This window comes from Podarcis raffonei, chromosome 1 (genome assembly GCF_027172205.1).
Source record: "Podarcis raffonei isolate rPodRaf1 chromosome 1, rPodRaf1.pri, whole genome shotgun sequence".
Classification (NCBI taxonomy): Eukaryota; Metazoa; Chordata; class Lepidosauria; order Squamata; family Lacertidae; genus Podarcis; species Podarcis raffonei.
Genome location: NC_070602.1, coordinates 98,738,270 through 98,759,020, shown reverse-complemented (window position 1 = coordinate 98,759,020; position 20,751 = coordinate 98,738,270). Strand labels below are relative to the sequence as shown.

The window sequence follows — 20,751 nt, the reverse complement described above, 5'->3', positions numbered from 1 at the left end:
CTCATGCTCTACCAACTGAGCAGGTATATTTCTAGGTTTAGCCAACGTTAGCCTTTCACAGGTGAGTTATATGCCACTGTTTAGCATGTGTACTTGCAAATGCCATTGCACCCAAATCTGTGCATGCTGTTGAATATATATAAGGAAAAAGAGAGCACGAGAGAGCATTTTTCAGTACACTTCGTAGAATTATACCAATTTCAGGGGCCAGTTACGGTGACATCTGCCAAAATTGGTAGGTGTTAATTTGATTCCCCCATCTCTATACTGGTCTGGCACAAATTATTAAAATAATTATTAAAATAATCTCAGCACCCAGACTCATCAGAGAAGAAGAGATATCTGTTTCTGCACTGGAATGTGTATCTGCTATAGATGGGGCTTTCCCTTTAAACTGATTATACATTACTACATTACAGCAATTAAACACATATAATCACCACAAAGAGAGAAGTGGTGGACTTCCTAATCACAGCCAATGCCCAACCAGGTCTAACCACTGCTTCCAGACATGCTGACTATGTCTACTGTGACTACCTAGGAACCACCTGGAAAAGTTTCATTGGTTGGCAACTTGCTTCTGCAGACAATATGAAATAGTCTGCTCAGTTCCCACTGCCAGAGTATTCTGCTGATTGTAGAGCACGCTGTGAGGAACCCTTTTATCACTAATGTTCAGTCCTTGCCAGAGCATCTCCAAGAGGAATTTTTGGAACTCAGGTGTGATTCAGCTGCCAACCATGATTTCAAACAATTTTCTTTGGAAAGGATTGGGCAGAAATATGTCCCTGTATACCCCAAAACAGGAGAACAGACTCTGTGCATCATTATGCCATTTTCATCCACATGCCTTAGGAAGCTGGTTTCTCTGCTGTTATAGCTGTTGAAACAAAACAATGCAACGGTCTGGATGCTGAAAGTGACCTAAAATGTTGTCTATCTTCCATGGTGCCCTGAACCCAAAAGATTGTGAGAAGCATGCATCATAATTGAAGCCAACTCTTGGATTGGGTTTTATTACTATTTATTATTAAGAGTCATAATATTCCAATTCTTTTGAAAATTCAAATAAATGAATTGGGAAGCATGGGATTTTTATATTAGTTAAATGGGGCTATGAGTTAAAAAAGGTTGAGAAACACTGATCTTAGGTTAATTTGTGGTTGGTTCCAATCAATCGTTTTTTAATATGAAGTAAAGATATGGAAGCAAGTTCTTCCTGCGTACGGTATTATGTGAGTAGCCAAAATCCAAATGTCTGAAAGACAGACTGACAAGCTGACTCTTGTCAGTGATCATTGTTCTGTGTTTTCAAGCCTGAGGGCATTATATAACTTTAAAGGCTTTTTGGACATGATTCTCCTCCCAGCCCCGTCATTCTTTATAGAATGACGGGGCTGGGAGGGGAATCATGTCCAACATTTATATCTGCTACAGATTTTCTCATAATTCTTTTCTCCATATATTCTTTGAATAAATTTCTCTGATGTGTAACTGGATTGTGACACTCCATTTATTTGCTGTACTACATGACTAAAAGAGAAGGCCTGTTTCTTCCTTTGATGTGATATAGTTTGGTTTAAGGCTAATAGACATGGAAAGGATCCTGAAAGAAACCAAGCAGTCAAGCAGCCTTTAATGATTGAAAAGAGCATTGATTTTTGTTTGGGGCTTCTAGAATGCTAGGTTCCCAAGGAGTGCTTTTGGTGGTAGTATGTGCCCAAGGCTTACATACCTCCAAGGAGAAAGCCTATGAAGGTTCTTTGCAGCTGCCTGCAAACAGTGTTAAGAGACATGCTAAACATGCAAGATCTGATATTCCCTCCTCCATGTGCTTTGTTTCTTTTAGTAAAGAGGAAGGGATGCTTTTCCATCCACACATAACCACTATTCACAGTTTCAGTTCACTATAGTGCTCCTAGAATTAAATCATCTGTTTACTTGTCTCTCATTCTGTTTGGCTTCCATTACATTTTACGAGTTCTGAAATTTTTGAGTGGTTAAAAAATTTGAATTGTGGTCAGCTTTTACATAAATAAATAAACAAATACAGAGAGTGATGTAAGAATGCATCATCTTCAGTCGTACCTTGCATTCCTCACATGTATCACTGTTTCTGCTGTGCTACAGTTCATCTTCCACTGAAAAATTCATTATTATTCAACTCAACAGCCATTCTGGTGAAATTATGTAAATTAGATTGTTCCATCCCATATCAATGCAAAAGAAACTATACAAATGGGGGTGGGGGCATAATCCACTATGTAACATTTGCAGACTGAAAGCAAGAATGGAATTTCCATTCCAAGACATGGGGAAAATAAGGAAACGACAATTTCTGCTCTCATTTTTATTTTCATTGGAATTCTTCAGGATCCCCAAACACAGATGATAATACCTTGAGAATTGCTTTGGTATAGCTAGTATTTAAAGCTGCTAACCTCTCATCTCAAAACCTTTGAAACCAAAACTAGTTACCTGCATTTTAATAGTACTGAACCATCAGAAATACCATGAGGTATGTTTAGAAAAGAAGCAAAAATAATTATTCTCACTATTAATACAGTACACTATTTACATTTCATTAACATTGTTGTGATTCATTAAGTATCCAGTACCTTAATTATTTATGGATCTGGCATGCACAGCTGGAAACAGCTAGTGAAATTGTGGGCTCTGTGTCAGACATTTTGTTGTTTCAAAGCAGCCATTCCTTACATACATAGCAGACAAAAATTGATTATTTGAAGAATAAAAGAACTTGAAGTGTTTTTTTAGGGGGTGGGGAAGAAAAAGAAAGCTTAAGCCAAAACAGCCAAAGGAGATTTAGGTTCTCTTATGGGTCATGTATCCACAACAGTCACAGAATTATTAACCAGTCTGTGGCTTCAGAAGTTAAATTCTGCTCTCAGTTCCATCTGGATAACCTATGTCAGAAGAAGATTTAAGAGAAAAGTGAACTAGCTAACAAGGCTTTGAGAAGCTCAAGAACAATAGCAGTGCCATTAAAATTCAGGCTCCTGTCTTGTATTTTATCCTTTTTATACCTTTACAAAATGAAAGTCAAAGGTTGAAAAGCCTTTCTATTGTGCTTTGTCAAAATTTCACCATCAAACACACTCATTTTGCTCAGCTGTGACTTACACAGTATGGGAAAGAACAATTAAAAGAAGATATTTGTCAGGACTTATATTCAATGCTGGGTCTTCTGTATGTGACAGTTTTGTTGCATGGCAGTTTTGTTTAATTTTAAATTTTAACTTTCAAAAATTTCTAGATCATCCTTCATCAAAAATGATGAACACAGTGCGGTTTCCAACATATTTCAAAAGAATATAACATCACATAGAAGCACAGTGAAATGCAATAATTAAAAGGCAACCAGCAATAACATACAGCAGTACAGAATAAAACAAGAACCTTAAACAGCCCAGCTAATTTCTTCCAAATGCTTAGGAAAAGAAATAGCAACATAGGAAGCTGCAAAGTCTATGTTGTAGCACTGAGCTTACAGCCAAGTTAAAAGGCTAAGTTTTAACTTGGCAGAAACCCAACAGGTTTGAGAGAATTCTATAGCTGAATGGCCACAACACGAAAGGCCCTGTCCTGTGTCACTGTACAGTGAGCTGTGCTTGCCAGTGAGACAGAAAGAAGGGCCCACTGCTAATGATGGGGTTTGGGCTGGTTGATAAGGTTTTTTTGTGCATTGCTTATATGGGCAGGGGGCTCCAAGGAGCTGCATTATGCACGCTCATTGCATGTTGTAACAAAAAGGCCAATTCCCCTATCTGCAGGATTCTTCCGATCCCCTTTCAGCTTTCTTCAGTGATCCATAGTCCCTAAGCAAGTAACCACAAGCACAGTTTGCTTGCCTACCAAGGGGGAAGGGAGAAATATCCTCATGTGTAGACCTTCCTTATCCAGATCTTTCTTTGGCTTAGGCCTGTGGAACACCCTGTGGAACACCCTCCCTTCAGATGTGAAGGAAATAAGCAGCTATCCTATCTTTAAAAGACATCTGAAGGCAGCCCTGTTTAGGGAAGTTTTTAATATTTAATGCTGTACTGTTTTTAACACTTGATTGGGAGCTGCCCAGAGTGGCTGTGGAAACTCAGCCAGATGGGCAGGGTATAAATAATAAATTATTATTATAATATTATTATTATTATTATTAGGCAACTCTCTTTCTTCCCTGTGTGTTGTAGCATGAAAACCCCCAGGATTCTTTCTGAATGGATGTTGAGCTCTTCACCATCCACCCACTCCTCCCAAACTTAACTTGAAAAGGCATAGTTTGAGATGGGTTACCTCCCCCATTCATTTTCAACTGAAGCTGGTCAGGATCAAGTCAAGAACTCCTTCCTTGTTGATGGATGTTATAAGTCTGTTGAACTAAGGTAGGATTGTAACAGTAGTAGCCTTATCACAGCAAACCACTGCAGCTGATTTCTCCCTCTGCTTACTTGATGCAAATCGCCCCCCCTGCTTTTTTCCTTTTTTAAAAAAATCAGCAAATATTTGAAACCATAATCCTAAAGTTGATCCACAGCACACAGCTAAAACTTGTCTTACTCATGTGACTGATCAGTTTCAGCCCACATTATATACTTGTAGGGTGAGATGTTTGGTAATCACAAGGTTAAATCCAGTTGATGGATGTCACTGAGCTGAGGAGTGTTGTTCATGAGAAATCCCATAACACTGGAATGTCTTTAACTTCAAAGCCTAGGGTAAAGTCAAGATGGTGATTGTAAAAAGCTCATCTCCCTGACTTTTCCCCTTTGAATGGCTCACCTCCATATCATACATTCAAACCTGTTTGCAAAATCCATTCAGTTTCAAATTAGTATTCTTGTTAATTTATATACCATGCTGAAATTGTTTCCGCAAGCATAAAATGTTATGCAGCATGGGAGGCTGCTAGTTGTCCAAAGTATTTTTGAATACATGGAATTACACTTATGCTTCTTTGGGTCCAGACCACTGTCCACAATCTGTGTAAAACTCTTGATTCAGTCATTCTAAGCATGTCTCAAACTCATTGATTCTAAAGGAAGCAGGAACAACCAACTGAAGCATAGCCATGTCTGCTGTTGGCATCCATCTCTCTTGGATGACAGTGGAAGACTGTGCCTTTGGGGGTGAAGTGAAGCAGTTGGAGAGTTACAGTGCCTGCTGTCGCTGTAGAGGCTGATATGGGAGACACATGTTTTGTTGCAGCTGGGGCAGATAAAGGCATCTGGCTGTGCTGCAGATGCACCATAGCATTTATTTTCTCTTCCAGTGGTCATTTCTCCTCCAGTCACTGCTGTGGATACACAACTTGACTCCAGGCACTGCTATGGTCTGCAAGGCATTCTCACACGGAGGGGTTTGTGTTGCCAGCCTTCATGTCTTGCTTGCAGATGTCTTTGTAATGCAGAGTTCATCTGCCAACAGGCCTTGTGCCTGAAGCTATCCTTGGGGATTCTGCCACTTTCCATTTTGTGGACATGGCAAAGCCAGTGGAGATATCACTAAAAGAAGAATGCAAACATGCAGGGAACATGGGCTTGGGAGAGCACATCTTTGTTTGAGACTCTGTCCTGCCATGTGATGCCCAAAATCTTCCTGACGTAACACATGTGGAAGGCATTGAGGCGTCGCTCCTGGCGGTTGTAAGTTGCCCATGACTTACTTTCATAAAGCAGTGCCTAATATGCAAACCTGGTAATCTATTACAGAGGTACGAATTAATAATATTCTAATAATTACATTGCAAAACTGAATTGGGAGGAGGGAGAGCTCATTTTATTCAGTCATGCAAGTGATTATCTTCTGCATTACATCTTGCTTGTCTTCCACTGTGTTCAGCATAACATCTTATCTACGGGCAGCTTGACACATGTCCAGACTACCACTGAAAAAAGATAATGTATCAGAGAGCTCTTAATTACTTCAGAGGAAAATATTTAATGCTGAGATTTGTAGATAGTGGATAAAAGTTATGAAAGCTGTCTGACTGGAATCACTGATGGATAGTTTACTGTTTGTGTTTGATTTGTTAAGCTGCAGCTGCTAAGTCTGTATACGTTCTTTAATTTTATTTGAACACCATCGCCATTAGCCTTCTTCTTTTACTGTTCTCTGAGCAGAAGTGGTGGACATAACGCAAAACTGTGTTGACTGAGCTAAGATTCTTTTATTCCTTAAATGTATTCCATGGCAGTCTGAGATCTTTAAAACATTGTGGAATTTTTAAAAGCAGGTATCCTTTGTGATTTGAGGCCGCTTGAAATTGATCTGGTTTTTTATCCTCTTTTGCTTTTGTTCTCTTGAATTAATGCTGACTTCTAAAAAAAGTGGCCAATTCTCACTACGTTCCAAACTTATGTATTTTGTTGGCATGTGACCAGCTTATTTACGCTGCATTTACATTTCCCCCCCCCCCCCCATAGATTCCATTCACCATATAGTAAATCTTCACCATACAAAGCAGTGTGTTTGTGCAGATCAGAAACGGGAGAGATAAGGGGACAAAAAGTTGCAACATCTGCTTTGGAGCTGGACTTCGCCTCAGCCAGTAGCAGCATGCTCAAATGAAGTTCCACTCAGGGGATGTCCCCCCCCCCCCAGGGAAAAAGAAGGCAACATTTGCTGGCACCTCACTTCTCCCCACAGCCACCTGCTGCATTGTAGAGGTTGGGGGATGAAAAATGACCTGCCTTCTCTTCCACAGCATCTTCCCTATGCTAAATCAGAAGGCTTTCCATCTGCAGAAGGTGAACACTGGATTCAGCCCAAGTTATTTGTTTCCAAATGCAGCTAATAGCATCTTTAGGAAGAGGGCTTTTCAGAGGAAGAGGTATGAGAGGAAAGGATTAAATATCTCCATGAATGCTTTGGCCCTAAAAATGGGTGCAGAAAGGTCTCTGGATTTCAGATATATAGATATATAAAACAATCCATTGATAATTTTTCAAAATAATTTAATAGATAGAACTTTTCCAAGCATTTTAAAAACTGAGATGTGATCAAAGTCATATCACTCTCAAGTTTAGTCTGTGTGCATTTATAAATATGAACCGTTCTCTTTCTAAACTTTCATTTGCTTAGAAAGCTGCATGATGCTTTTCCAACTATTCAGATATGGATCAAACCTTTCTATGAATGGGTTGTGTTCAGTGTTTGTGTGAGCAGAAGGCAGGTCACTCAACTGATCTTTCTGTCCCCCATCTCCTGTTTGAAGCCCCTGTACTTCCCCCTCCAACCCTACAAAAAACACCTACAGTGGGTTGAGGGCCCTCTTGAATGGGGGCACTGCATCATACTTGATTACAGTGTGAGAAGAGGAATAATCTGAAATTGGGCAGGAGGATGTTGCTTGAGTGGAATTTCTGCTGCTGCAAGGTCCTTCCACCTGATTTTGGTGCATACCTGCATGCAACAGTCCCCACTATCCACCCAAACTCTGGCTAGTGTCTTCAAGAGGTACAGGGGGTAGAAAGTAGAAAGGAGAGGAGAAGAAAGATTTGTTGAACCTAACTTTCTTCTGCTCTCTCAGCCTCTGGATACAACCCAGTATTCTCACCAAACAATATTCTTCTTTTACACACATACACACACATTAATTCTGCTATTATATTCCAAAGATAAGCATATCCTGTGCATGAGTCGCATAATTTTTTAAAATTTCATTTTATATTTTCATTTGAGTTACTGCATTTATTAATTAAACAATGTGAACCAAATTACTACTACCCACTTCTGTGCGTTCCTCTGCTTTGCTGTGGCTTTCTTGGCTTTATTAAAGCTAGCATGAAGTGCAAAGTGAGACTTTAATTTATATATCCTAGACTTTAATTTATATATCCTAGTCGTTTGAAAGGAATTATTTTCTTTGCTCGTTTTATTTGATTTAAGGGAGTTATTTTTAAAAAGTAAAAGTAAACCTACTCATTGCAGTGCTAATTTCAGTGATAATTGCCATTTCGAGATCAAAATCTATGGCTGTGATCCAGCGGGGGCTATTTTGTCTTCTGAATTTCACCTCTTAGAAACTGTATCCACAGAACTTCAAAATGACTCTTTAAACTCCTCCGAATTCAAAATGCAATTTGGGGTTGGTGAAGGAAATTGCCAGCGGTGCAAATGTTTTATTTCCCCATTACTCTAAGCCCATATAAGTTACCAATCTGCCTTGGGTGAGCTCTGTCATCCCAGCAAGTGACAATATTAGTTTTATTTGTTTACCCTATATCAGTGCAAGATACTGCTAAAATGGTTGTCTGTGTGGGCTGATAAGTTCTTGAGGAAGCTTTTGAGAGAGCAATTCCTCTCTTCTCTCTCTCTATAGAACAAACATTCACCACCTCACAGATGTTCGGGTATCTACAGGGTACATCTTATGAGATTCTGCAGTTGTTCTGCAGTTCTGCTACTGACAAGCAAGGAGGCCTTCTTATTTTGTTTTTTCTCTGTGAGGTCTTCTTGTCACTCTTTGAAGGAGAACAAACAGAGAGGCTTATTGCCTGGTAGAGCTCAGCTGGCTCTTGTTTCCTCAGAGAGATTAGGAGAATGTGCTTTCCAGGCACTGTTTTCTCAGTCAGGGTGCACTTCTCTTCTTTTGAAAGAGGATGGGTCAAAGCTACTGATGCCGAGTTACATTTCTCAATCAGGTCACATTCTCTCTCACACACACTTTTTTCAAAATCAAAAGGAGAATGTTGCAGCTGCTGCCCATTGTTCTTGAAGGTCTTTTTTGAATGCTGTTTCATTCTTTACAAAATTTGAAAAATGATTGTATCTCAGGATACAGCAATCACTCCATGGGATGGCAAATCATAGTACTACACCAGACTTTTGTTTCACAAGTGTTTTTCTCTGCTTTTATTATCAGGTAGCCCACTCTGGTGCTTTCAACGTTTTTTTGCAATTTCTCATCTTTTTCTTTTGTGGTTTTTAATTTAATTGCAACGCACTGTCCTCCATTCCCCCTAATTGTTTTCCTGCTAATTTTTGATGCCCTTATCCCTCGGTTTCTCCTTACATAGTAAGAATTTGAAATGTAGCGATTTCCCTGCAATTTTCTGTATTAGCTATGCTATATGTAAAGTGGGGTGAAAATAACTATAGCAAATCATACATGAAACAAGAAACTGATGGATATCAAGTTCACAGACTGGCTTGGATAGAAATAGTATGCTGAATTACATGGGATTCTGAAAGGCTAAGAGTAAAGTTTAAGTGGATGGTTGATGTATAAATTTCAGTAGCAAACAATAGCTGAAAAAATTGTTAGCGGTCATAGGAGGCGGAGGTTTGCTTCCTCCTGCAGCATGCAGCTTGCCTCACTTAAATAAATAATGTGGAACTGTTGCTTTGTAAATCTGTCTTCAAGTGGAAATATCATCATTAGCATTTATATAGTGATTTAAAACAGAACTATATAATAAGTCAGTATACTTATTCCTGTATTGAAAATGGGGAGGAGGAGATGGGGACGGGGATGACATTGACTTGCCTACGGCTACCTCTTGGCTGAGCTGAGCGAGGAACTTGCTAAGAAGATCTCACACTCTTAGGCTGTGTAGATATCAGTGTGTTAATGTGCTTTTGTGCATGCAAGAACTTTCAATTGAACTCTCGTCTCAGTGTTTCCTGTCCACACTAGTGGGCAGTGCCCTTCCTGTAATTAATACTTTCCTGAGTTCTGGAAACATGATATCTATCCATGGTGGGTATGCTCACAGATATTTGTCACCTGTGTGAGTGGTCAATTTTTCCTATTTTTGAGAGACAAGTTTTCCTATGAGCCAAACTTGCACAGAACACTGGGAATAATAATAATTCCAGCAGCAGCAGCCCACCGAGAACTACCTCACCAATGGAAGTAGGGGTGTGTGTGGTGAAAAATGGCACCCAGAAAAATGACACTACACACATAACAAACCACTAAGTACCCACACTATGCCTTTGGAGGGGGCGTACAGGCTGTGTGTTGGAGGGCAATGTTGTTTGGTTCACTCAAAAAACAAACAAACAAAACAGGGGTTGCATCAAATCCACTTTAAACTGTTGTGTGTACACAACTAAGCCTCTCTATTGTTCTTCTCCCTGCCTATAGCACATTGTGGTTTGGGATGTGAAGGCTGAACTGTGGCAAATGCTGGCATATGGGATCCCTTCTCCAAACCGTCCCAAACATCTACTCACCTTTTCAGACATTGCTATTGTCCATTAAACTTTATTTAGTTTAATGTTAAGTAAACGTCCAGTGCGCTTCCAACGCCATAAATCTTATCTCAGCGGAGAATTTCGTGCAGCGGTTGAAGAAGGCAGGAGAGTCAGTACCTTTCAATGAAGAATCCTGGAGCAAGCACTTTGGAACTCAGGGAAAAACTTTATTTACAAAAGAAAAACCCTGGCGATAAAGCACACATGCTTTTGTCTCCGGCATAAAGAAAACTTTACTCTAAACTTAACTCATATCAGCAAAGACACCCATGGCCACAAACTGAGTCTGCGAGTCAGGTCAAGGGCGAAAACACACGGGTGAACTGACTATTTATACAAACTAACTCACATTCCTGGATGCTTAATGACTTCCAGCTGCTCAGTGATTAGAGCGACTTGTTACCTCTTAACCCTTTAGTACCAACAAAAGCACAGGAACTTTTTGTATATACTCCCTGGTATTTCCCCCCCACATGAGTCAGTTGTTCAGTGTTTACACAGTAGTGAGTCCACTACTGTACAAGCATGACCCAAAATACTATTCCACGTTTGCCACTTCTGACCAAGTTGAGAAATTGTGGGGGAAACACTGGAGGATTTTCTTTCGAATAAAATAAAGAGCATTAGAGACTTAATGGCTCCTTCATATTATGTGTTTTATTCATGAATATATACACAGAGCACAAACACCCTTGTATTCTCAGTTGGCAGCTTGCACCAACCCCTAGGCCAGATACCCAGTTATAACAAACTCCAGCTAGGTTAACTTTCATCTGTTGCATTCTCTCTCCCTGCGTCTGCCCATTCAAAGCTGAAAATCTTTCCTTCTCTCTCTCTCATACATATATCCGACACTCCTGCTGGTGAATTGAATCAAGGGACCACCTACAATCATTAAAGGAATATTGATTTTATTGTCTTATTCACAAGGCAGAAGAACATTCTGCCTTGTGAATGTTTAGGACATTCTTTAATTGTTCATACAGTGGTACCTTGGGTTACATACCCTTCAGGTTACTTACGCTTCAGGTTACAGACTCCGCTAACCCAGAAATAGTACCTCGGGCTAAGAACTTTGCTTCAGGATGAGAACAGAAATTGTGCTCCAGCAGTGTGGCGGCAGCAGGAGGCCCCATTAGCTAAAGTGGTGCTTTGGGTTAAGAACAGTTTCAGGTTAAGAACGGACCTCCGGAACAAATTAAGTACTTAACCCAAGGTACCACTGTATTTTAATAGTGCATTAATAGTCCACTGATAAGTGCCTGTGCAGTTTTTACAATTTGCACTAGTCAAGGGGAAAAACATTTTTTCACTTGCCTCGGAGTCTACTTTTCTCTCCAAGGAAAATGGTGGGTTGGGGGGCAAGTTCTCCTCCTTTTGCAGAAGCCCCTCATTCCCAAGTGAAACACACACAAACCTTCAAAAGAGGGAGTATATAGCAGGGAGAGTTCACTAGGGACAGTCACTAAATTGGAAATCGTTGTTGGCATCCACCTGTCTCGGGAGACAATGGAAGATCGACCACCGGTATAAAATTTACGGCATGTAATGCCTTAAGAGAGAATATTATGAAAATGATTTATAGGTGGTACATGACCCCAGTCAAGCTTGCAAAAATTTATCATTTGCCCAGTAACAAATGCTGGAAATGTAATGAAACTGAAGGTACTTTTTATCACCTTTGGTGGACGTGCCCAAGGATTAAGGGCTTCTGGGAAACGATATATAATGAAATTAAGAAGGTGTTTAAGTGTACCTTTCACAAAAAACCAGAGGCTTTTCTCCTGGGCATAGTAGGCCAATCGGTGTCAAAGAAAGATAGGACGTTTTTTATGTATGCTACAACAGCAGCAAGAGTTCTACTAGCAAAGTATTGGAAGACACAAGAACTACCCACACTGGAAGAGTGGCAAATGAAGGTGATCGACTACATGGGACTAGCAGAGATGACGAGCAGAATCCGTGACCAAGGGAAAGAGACGGTGGAGGAAGATTGGAAGAAATTTAAACTTTATCTTAAAAATTCTTGTAAAATTATGGAGTGTTAAAATGTCAAGGGTAAAGCATAGCAGATTTGCAGCGATAAATGATTGGACAAGAGGAAAGAAAAGGGTTAAAGAAAGGAATTAATAAGTAATTCAGACCGGGGGTTGCTGAAAAAAGTTTAAAACAGGGACGCAGAAAAGGGAGGCATGGGGAAGTCGTTGAAATTGGGTATACGAAAAAAATTATGAAATTATACATGTTTATATGTTTGTTTGTCAGTGTTTGTTGTTTGTATTGTCTTTTATTATATGTTGAAAAACCAATAAAAATTTTATAAAAAAAAAAAAGACAATGGAAGATCTTTGAGGAAAAAGTCAAACCACTGAAACTTACAGTGCCTGCTGTGGCTGTAGAGGCCGATACGGGGGAGACATGTTTTATAGCAGGTGGCACAGATTAAGGCATCTGGTTTTGTTGCTACAGGTGCACCACAGAGCAGCTTCTCTCTGCGCTCCTCCCAGCGGTCATTCTTCACTGGGTCCACTGCTGTGGAAATAATGAGCATCACTTCTTGCAAAGGATTGTGGGATTGTAGTTGCTGTAATTTTGCCTTCCAAGCAGAAGCCATGGATTCTAGAAGTGCCATTCTGTGCCCGGAAATGAAAACAACACAAACATTCTGTTTCTCGTGTCTGATGTGTGATCACTTGATGCTGTCAAATGATTAACATGCCTGTATAAGTCAACCCTAAGGTTCCTAGTATTTGGCAGCAGCTACCGGATACTGCAATTTGTGTCATGATTCCTGCTATAGAGACCACGGAATGATCTGACAAGTTGCTATATATAAACGTTTCCATATAAAAGTTCAGGATAAGTTCAGGTACTGCTAAATCTGCAAACCTAAGTGGGAGGTTTACCATGTCTTTTGTCCAAATGCAGCAATTTAAAGAGATCGTAAGAGGTCTTTTCCTCTTTTTTTCTGCTCTGATCCATTAATCAAACCCCTGACATCTGTCTCCTTCAGATAATTTACTCCATGCAGCCTCCCTCATATTTACTGGTATAGGTGGCTTTTTCTTAGTACTCAGAGTCTCTCCTCCTGATACTGTAAGCTAATGCATTAGCATCAGTGGATGAAAATGTGATATATAAGCTTTTTATGTACTGAAGTTTGATCATGGGTTTGTAGAATTTTAGAACCCATTTCAAGAAGTCATATAAATTTTTCATGCAGAGCACACAAGGAATGCAGCAGACAGACTTCCTTTGGCAAATGAGAGCACCTGAGAACTGAACTTACCGCTGTTATATTTAAAAGAGCAAGATTTTATGCTGAGCAAGAAGTTATACAAAACACTTGCAAGCAATGCTATAGCTCATGTTCGTCAAGTACAGCCACGGCACTTCATCCTGAAGGCTGCTTCATCTCACTAACTGGGTTTGATATGCCTTCTACTGTAGAAGTATATGTAGAAGGTTAGGACTTCTATTTTAACAGAAAGTTCTACTTGCTTCCCCCCCCCCCAACAAGATATACCACATATATCTTTTCCAAATAATTCTCTGCTACTACTAAGCTAACACTAGGAAGATAAGTAATGTCAAATGACCTTTTGTAGTATTTTCATCCCTGGAAAAGTCAGATAAGTCATTTCTGTCAGACTGAATATCTTGTATCATACATAAAACAGCACAGTTTCATTCGAACCTAACAACATAAAAATGGGCATTAAGAAACAAAGTATTTAACAATATTTCCAGAGTAAGCCAACAGCAACCAATCAATCTTGATTACTATACCTTTGGCTTTATATTATGACACCCAGTATGCACCTCAGATTATGAACTGGGTTATAGATTAAGGGGTTAACTAGTAATATAAGTAGAAAATTATGTACTTACCACATTGAGCAAGGGCGGGTGGGATCTCAAATCTGAGGTGTTCCTCTGACCCTTGCATATATGCTGGGGCAGAGCATGATTTTCAAGACGATTTACACTTAACACATCAGCAGGATTTACATGTCCCCATTCAACTTGAAATGGCTCTAACTCAGGGCTTATATCTGTGCCTTACTTTATGTGCTTTATTTTATATGCCCAGGCTCCCTGCTTCTGACAAGGACTTTGTGTAGTTTGAAAAGAGAGAGATTAATATAAATAATATGTCGTTTAATGAGGATTGTACATCCTAGTGATAGTTTTGCAATGCTCCCTTGTATTCTGCATATGGTGAAAGAGAGGGCTTATGCTGTAGTATTCTTACAAAGCAATCATTTTCATAATTCAAGCATATAACAAATATTAGGGTTTTCCTATGCATACAAAATGTCCAAGGATTGGGAGGCATGAGGGGCTTAGTGGGTTACTTGAAATCTGAGATTTGGGACAAGGCAAAGCAAACCTGACCTGAAGCCCCACTGTATTGGTTTGAGCAGGGTACAGTTAAAAAGCTTCCTAGAATCACACAATCATTGTAGAGTTGGAAGGGATCCCGAGGATCATCTAGTCCAACTCCCTGCACTGCAGGAATATGCATCTGGCTTCTCTGCATGGAAGAAGTGTAAGGGAAGAGAGATTTTAAGGACCATTTTTCAAAAAAAGTTTGCGTTGTAGTTGGGCATCTGAAAAGTTCCATAACAGCTCTTAAGGACATTACACATTTGGCATTTTAATTAATGACCGCAAATCCTTTAACAGCCTCTCTTACTCTTTGGAATGGTAATAACTTGCATTTTCTCTATATTGTCCAACTTTGCCCAGGATGGTAGTTTGAATCAATGGAAAAAATATCACTAGCTAACAAACTGCAGCTCAGCTAAAATAGGCTGCTGCAGGTGGAAATAGGTCAGGTGGGAGTGAAACAAAATGTTGAATAAAAGAAGAAAGCATTCCTGCAATGATTGGCTTGTTAGTGGGCCCTTAAATTACCTGGCACCACATAGGCAAACTTTAGGGTTTGGAAAACCTATTACAGAAAAATTGTTCACTGTGCAGAGGCTGGAAAATATTGAGTCCCAAAGCAGCTGTTACACCACTTGAAAAAATATTCTGAATTAGGTGGAGTAAAAGGCCTTTAGCATTTCCATCACAGAACAGCATGTGTAACCCATAAGGGAAGAGGGACATTGAAGGCCATACTGCAGCCCTGAAGGTTGGAAGTGCCAAGTATGCCTCAAGCTCAGAACTTCAAGGTCACATCAGAACTCAGAAGGCATTTTCAGTTGTAGCCTCTGTATTACACAACTCCCTTTAATTGGGAGCCTGTTTGAACCTGAACCTGGCTTCATTGCAGAAGCAGTTGTAGTCTGTGGCCACGATCCATCTGTTCACTGGCCTAGCCGCACCTGACTAACAGATCTGCATTTTTACCATAGGCACTATATCTCCTATAGGATTTTTCTTTCTGATCACCCAGATACACATTTTGGATCACCCAGATGCATCTGAGTAGTCACTGTCATTAAGAGAATACTAACAGATGGATTTTAAAGGACTGCCTACTAGGTAGGTGAGTGCCATTGTGGATAGTGACAGCATTCATGGATCAATGTACAGGAAGAGTCTGCTGAAAGTGTTTCTGTGAGGTTGTAGGTTGAGGAGGGTATTGGAGCACGTGAGCTAGGGCTTACAAGGGATGTGTTCATGTGTGTGGAGCTGCAGCGGGAGCACTTAGGATTGTGCGGTATGGTTCTCCATGATAGTTTATCAGCTTTTCAGGTATATCTGTGGGCCCCCAAAAGGTTGGTAACATCCCCATATCTGATCACTTCATCACACAGTCATATTCAATAACGGAAGGAACTGGCATTGCACATAGCATCCCTCTGTAAATATTGAAGTCCTGGCAAAATTTTGCTTCAAATTTTTGCTTCAAATAATACATGTGCCATGTATTATTTTGCCAGTAGTTGCTGCCACAGGCTTTAACAGGGCACAAACACGTTGGAACACTCAGAACTTTGTCAAACCAATGAAATCATGGGTGGTGTTCAACTAAGATTTACTCAGTGTAAACTCATTAAAATGCATGTGCCTAATTTAGTCATGTTCATTAATTTCAATGGTCCTACTCTGAGTAAAACTTACTTGAATGCCACCCCATGTCTACGTCAGCAAGACTGAATAAAGCACATTAGTTTTCATGAGAAAGTACTATACGGGGTACCTGTATAAACATTGCAATAAAAGGGGTCAACGTGTCAGTTCTGAGCATTTAAAAGCCTCTTATGGCTGTGGCAATTTGTACCGGATCTGTTTTAAAATTGGCCCATTCATAGGCCTTATATCAGGTAGATCATAAACACAAAGTCTCAAGCACAACAAGTCCCTTTTTAGTAAGCTATAGAATCTTGAGGTTTATTATTATGAAGAAGAAGAAGAAGAGTTTGGATTTGATATCCTGCCTTTCACTCCCTTTAAGGAGTCTCAAAGCGGCTAACATTCTCCTTTCCCTTCCTCCCCCACAACAAACACTCTGTGAGGTGAGTGGGGCTGAGAGACTTCAGAGAAGTGTGACTGGCCCAAGGTCACCCAGCAGCTGCATGTGGAGGAGCGGAGACGCGAACCCGGTTCCCCAGATTATGAGTCCACCGCTCTTAACCACTACACCACAATGGCTCTCTCTGATTATGGTAGAAGCATTTTATTTTATTTTTTGATAAAAGGGGCACTCCTACACCCTTTTAATTTTAAATATTGTATGACCCCTTCAGATTATACTTTGGTCCAAAAAGTGGATGCATCAGCTGAAGTATGCTTATTCTCAGCAGGCCTCTTATATTTGTCTGTTGTGTTTGAAACAAAAAGAATTGCCACCAGCAGTTATATGTCTGTTTCTGATTCACCTTCTGATAATTAGTAATCATGGAGCTGCCATCACAGAATGATTGGCCTCTTTGGCACTGTTGCAGTGTTGGCATTCATTCTCCAGTTCTGTAGCAGCTACAGTATCACCTCTCTCTTTTTTGTTTTTCTCTCTTTCAATTTAATTGTAGCTTGTCATTAGAAAACACTTCTCATTTAGGAAAATTCTGGAGAGCTGCTAGGTTTTGTAATGTTTTCATGGGTGCTAGCAAGCTTAGCCTTTATTAGCCCATGTTAGCAAAAGTATTGGAGATTAATGGGCAAATTACAGTTTAGCTCCATAAGCTTGGTGACATTCACAGAAGTGTCACCTTCCAGAGGCTGTTTATAGCACTGATGTTTCAGCATGGTATTTTAAGGGGACTAGCAGGTCTTGGATGTATTCTGTGCAGATCACCTTCATATTCCTTCAGATAGCTTGAAAGGTGAAAAATAAATCCCCCACGTGTCAGAGTAACTTCAAATAATTTGCTGCAGCTACATTTGAAAACTAATATGCAGCAAGGCCATAGGATTGTACAGTATCCCAATATTTTTTTCTTAACTTATATTTTAACTCAATTATGTTTCCCTAATATAAACAAGAAAGGTGATAAACCAAAGCTCCAAAGAGCACAAACATATCAAATACACATTTAGAAACAAGAACAATAAATTATGTATGTAGCCTTGTTTGGATAATTCATCTGGAAAGAATGTATTGCATTGCTTTCGAAAAGTGTACACTCTATGTGAAATAAACATTTTCCAGTTAACCTGGAAAAAATGTTTTCTGTGAAGAGCATTCATGGTTTTTCAACGCTCTGTGACGGTTGTTACTGTTAAGAGCAAAACTGTTGTTCCTTTGCACCCCCCAAAGAATCACTAATAGATTCCACAGCTAGTCTTGTGCATTGTTTTTCCTCAAACTTTACAATACATGATAAATATTTCCTCTTTCAGTAGTATAGGTCAGAAAAGTTTTTTCAAATGCTGAGTTCATTTTAAGATGTTATGTTGCCATTTTCTTAACTGTCAGTCTGAGAAGGATAAACCTATAAACAAAATGGAGAGGCTATGGGTCATGTTTCCATCTTCTTAGCTGTCAAATTGTTTAAAGAATAAATTGGTTTTAAAAATGAAGTAAACGCTGGATGGAAGGTGGTCAAACACAAATAAGAAAGCAAGAAAGGAAACGTATATTGTTACTTGAGTCATTTACGTCATCATAGTTTTGAAAGTACTTATTACATCTGCATTTGGAATACAGATAATTGTTTTGTCCAATTATGAGTTCTAGTTATACTATAGTTTATCCATTAATAGTTACCGGTAATAGTACAAACTCTTCAAATGCAGTTTTCTAGCACTCCTGCCTGGTGATATTACTACTGACTATGTTCACAAATAATGAGTTCTTATACCCACTCCAATTCTATGAACAGTGAAAAGTTCCAGGGGTGTAGCATTTACCTGGGTTTGGTTTCCTTTTAAAGAAATTCAGTGTAATATTTACTTTTATTGTGAATTGGGCTTTACCCCAAGGCTCTTATCCTATTTGCAGTCAATCACAACACCAATTGGGTGGGTGGATAGCTCAAGCGATATAGTGCTGTGCATGTGAGAGATCCCAGCTTCAGTCTCCAAAGTCTCCAGCTAGGGCTGGGAATGACTGCTGCCAGTCAGTGCAGACAATATTAATTCAGTATTAGCTAGCTTCCTTTGTTCCTAACATGTATTTCAAGCTGATATCTCATTTTGCATATATATATACACAGCATTCATGAGACCAGGCAGGCTACTGAATTCACATAACTTTTGTCTCTTACTTAGTCTTGATGAGAAGCTTCCTCAGAAATGAAATTTAGTCTAGTTGGGTAGATGGTGACTTCCTGATTCTGGCGTTTGAATCACTAAGTTCAGTTGTTCACCCTCACAATTTCCATTTAGATCAATAACTCACATATTTATATCAGTCTGCACTTCATCTTAGGAAGGAGGACTGGTGAGGTGTGTGGGAATGGAAGATGCATGCAACTAGAACTGGTGCTGTCATGAACTGGCAGGCTGATGGGGAGGAAGAAGAGGATCCCGGCGTGGAGTGCAGCTGGGACTGGGACCCACAGGGGCAAGCTGGAGATGGGGAAGGAGAGGTTGGTGTAGGACAGGCATAGGCAAACTCGGCCCTCCAGATGTTTTGGGACTGCAACTCCCCATCATCCCTAGCTAACAGGACCAGTGGTCAGGGATGATGGGAGTTGTATCCCAAAACATCTGGAGGGCTGAGTTTGCCTATGCTTGGTATAGGAAGTACTCACGGAGTGACAGGGGATGGCGGTCAGTGGGTAGGAACCAGAACAGCAGGACCCATCACCAGAGAGACCCGTGTCCATGAACACAGAGGGCTCTGAGGCATAGGGAGCTTTAGGAGGCTGAGGCAGGGAAGGGTCTACAGCTGGCCAGGTGGGGCTCGCTAGCTCTGGGATTCCTCAGCAGCAGTAAGCTCAGAACAGGTGAGGGTCACATGCCTCGTCAAGCCCAGATGCTGCAATCAGCAGGCAAGGTAGAAAAGGGAAGCAAGTAGGGCTTGGGGAAACTGCTGCTTGAAATGGTGCAGAGGCACTGCTTGTCCATATAGACTATACTGGCCCAATAGGCTGTGTTCTGTGCTATTATGAAAGAAGTGAATAGGAGAGTTATCTTTAAGTTGGGTTGGAGGAACTGTCAGTTATTTAATTCCCTTAACTCACACCTCACTTACAGTGTTCCCAAGGGATATCATTTCAGTTTTGTGTAGGGGTGTGTGTGTGTATCCTCTTGAGCAAAAGGGAAGAAGAAAGTTGTCTGTGTTGAGCAAGGTAAGAAATCAACCTATTCAAAGCAAATGATTTTGACTGTTAGGCATAGATATTTAGTACTTGGTCAGTTTACAAATGGAGTAAATTTTTTTGTTATAGAAATAGTGAACTAATTTGAATAACAACATGCAGGCTGAAACAGAAGTAGGCAGGAGGCAGCCCACCTCATACTTTCTGAATAGCGCCTTTGTTTTCCCTCAGTAAGCATTGTATTTTATCTGTTGTCCTGAAGTTTGAAGCCTAGGAATTTTTGCTATGGGTTTGAGAGTGCCATGCAGTCATGGGTCCAACTAGCATAAAGAAAGGCTACAGAGAACATAAAATATGTATTTGTTACTCTGAGACATTTCCTCTCTAATTTTTGTTCCACCTTGCAGTTTATATTTTTGCAGTTCATTACAAGCTGTGGAGAGAAAAGGTCTGCACGAAACAGCACACTGTGTGCAAATGTGTATGTTCCAGCTTATTTTCCCCAAATAATATAAATAATAAGTCAGATTCTATTTATGAAATATAAAAAATAAGATACATATTTGTCACAATCTATTTTTTATGATCCTTTGGGCAATCCCGCAGCACTCCCTCTGAAAGAAACGAAATAAGTAGTTTTATTTATATTTAGAAGACCAATTTCAATTTCAGTTCCCTTTTCCCCCCATTGAGAGGTTTCATTGCTTTTGATATATTTTAAGTCCCTGTTCAACTGCCTTTTTATTTGCAAAGTAGTTATGAATTCTAAGAGAATATGCCTGTGGGGGGCGGGAATCATATATTTAATAGTTCATATTGAAAAGTGTGTGTGTTCAATATATAGGAAGGAGAGTAGTTGAGAGAGAGAGAGACT

The 20,751-nt window shown here is 39.9% G+C and overlaps 1 protein-coding gene across 7 annotated transcripts in view; it reads left to right on the top strand.

The window, feature by feature from the left end:
• Nucleotides 1-20,751, top strand: part of LRP1B (LDL receptor related protein 1B) — a 748,913-nt gene that overhangs the window by 397,621 nt on the left and 330,541 nt on the right. The window lies entirely within an intron of this gene.